The sequence below is a fragment of the Puma concolor genome, chromosome B2 (assembly GCF_028749965.1).
Source record: "Puma concolor isolate L17-30 chromosome B2, mPumCon1.1.hap2, whole genome shotgun sequence".
Lineage (NCBI taxonomy): Eukaryota > Metazoa > Chordata > Mammalia > Carnivora > Felidae > Puma > Puma concolor.
The window spans coordinates 69837362-69839823 of NC_141671.1; the positions used below are offsets into that span (position 1 = coordinate 69837362).

General features: G+C 51.3%; 1 pseudogene; it reads right to left on the reverse strand.

Annotated features, from left to right (window-relative positions):
• Positions 1-269: 269 nt before the first annotated feature.
• Positions 270-2136, reverse strand: LOC112862541 (E3 ubiquitin-protein ligase TRAF7 pseudogene; annotated as a pseudogene).
• Positions 2137-2462: the final 326 nt, after the last annotated feature.

Below are 2462 nucleotides of genomic sequence, written 5' to 3' on the forward strand. Positions count from 1 at the left end.
GTGAATAAAAAGGCCCACAAGTCTAGTTGGGGTGGGGACAGAAGGGTGGGCTCGTCCAGTATTGTATCTGGCACCTCAGGAGGAGGAACAAGGACAGAATCAAACAGAGAAAGGCTTGAAGGGCATAGGGCAGGCAGGAAACTGCCTGGCAGGCTGAGCCTGCTCACCACAAGGCAGGAAGAGACCCTGAGACCACTCATATGGCCAGCCTGGTGTGGACAGGCCTAATGCAGGCCAAGAAGAAGCCAAGACCCAGCCTGGATTTTCTTTTAGCACGTTCAAACTTCCACAGTGCTGTCCACAACCCCTGAGAAGAGCTGGTCCTTGGCACATGGCCAGCTCTGTCACACTGCATTGATGATGCAGCAGGGTCTGCATGCAGATCATGTCATTCATCTCAGACCCCGAGAGACCTGTCATAGGATGTGCTGGAGACTTTGGTCTGGTCTGGCATCAAGATGACTTTCAGGGCACACGTGGTGCCAATGAGGCTTGTTAGGATCGGCACCTGCTACCTAGACTTGATGTCTCATACGTGGATGAGGTTCTCTTAGATGCCACTGACAATGTGGCCATTCATTGTGCCAATACAGTAGGTGCTGCTACCGACATCTACAGGATGTGGGTGCAGTTGAGGGTCCAGATGTCCCAGATCTTGATTATCTGGTTAGAAGCCACTGTGCATGTAGCTCTGGATGGTGACCAGGGCCTGCTCCCAGGAGTTGAGGCCTATGAGCATCTACTTTAACTTCAGTTCAGTGCCCATGATGTCCCACACCTAGATGTCCTTCAGGGAGCTGAAGAGGATGTTGTATGAGGATACCAGTGTGTATACCAATTGTCTGGGCTTGGATCATGTTCACCATCTGCAGGTTCTGGATGTCCCACATGATGTACAGTCTGCTGAGCTACCATAAAGCCTGCGCCTCTGGAGGCAGAGCATCAGCACAATGCTGTCATGGCCCTCCAGCATCTTCTGGCACTTGTAGGTGGCACAGGTGTCCCATAGGTCACCCGTGGAGCAGATGTAGAGACACCAGACAGGGCCTTGTTGGCCCACGCAGGTTCTTTTGCACTTGAAGATCTATTGAGGGTCATAGGATCCTAGGATGCCCACGTTTAGCCAGATATTGATGTAGGATAGCTTGTCACGGACATATTCCTCCAGAACCCCATAAGGTCCTCTCTGAGTCTGGTCTTAATCCAGGACATCAAACTTGAGTTTACACTCTTCTCTAGCTGGTCAATCTTCTGTGAAAGCTTGTCCAGCATGGAGTGCAGAAAATGACCTCCTGGCCCTTTTGGGTCAGCACCACATGTATCTTGTGGAAGCCATCAGCCTTTTGCTGCAGGAACTCCTTCAAGTCCATCTCATACATGTCCTGATTTCTCACGAACATGCACCTGTACTTAGAGTGGGGCTACTTGACATACCTGTATTCCTTGAGGGGTCCTCCAGGTTCATCTGGACGAGGGGCTGGAAGCTAGGGCCATTGGAGCACCACACAGACCTGCAGTCACAGTAGCCCTTGTGATCCTTCCAGGCACTGAGCTTGGTGGCAAAGAGGCCCTCACAGGAGGTCTACCTCAAAGAGGGTGGGCTTCCTGCCAGTCACCCCTGGAGAGCTATGTCTGCAGAGAATGAAGAGCTCCTGGATCTACGCTCCAGTGCAGTTTTGTTCACTACCGCCATCAGCTTGGTGTTGTCCACAGGACACTTCTCTGACTTAAGATGAATCTTCGATAAAACATGTGCCTCTATGTGCTGATCACAGGGTCCCTGAACACACGGCTGCAGAGCTGGCTACAGAGCTTCACTGAGGGCTGCTCAGCAAACACTAGCGGCTCCAGCTCCTCCTTATACTCTGGGAGCAAGAAGGTGGAGCACAGGGACAGGCTGGACTCAGAGCGCAGGCAGCTGGAAGAGATGGCAGCGCACGATTTGGATTCAGACTGCGGGGTGGTGATGGGGCACGCTGTCTTCCTTATCCCGAGGGGAGCAGGTGTGGGTGCTGGAGGAAGAGGGCACCGTGTGGTGCTGTCTGTGCACGCAGGTCTCATTGGCTTTTGCAATGGTAGTGACAGCTGAAAAGGTGGGTCCCAAAATCTTCTCCATTCTGGTCGTCCAGTGAGGTCTGAGGTGGAAGGGTTGGTAGGCTTCACAGAGAAGCAGGGACTTTTGCCTGACCTCATGCTCATAAGCAGTATCTCACTCACGTAATGTCTCACACCGGTGGCCACCAGGGAGGGACAATGCCACTGTCCAGCTTTATCAGGCCCCCTTGGCTTCCTCCCTAGAAAGGGATCTGTGTGCATTTTACAATACAGCATTTTCAAAATGTTTATTAGCCACATCTACTAAGAGAATCAACAAATTAAATTTGGTATCAGCAAGTTACATATATTCTCTTGTATATAATGTCATGATAAATGTTGCACATTGTAAGAGCACAGGCACTTTC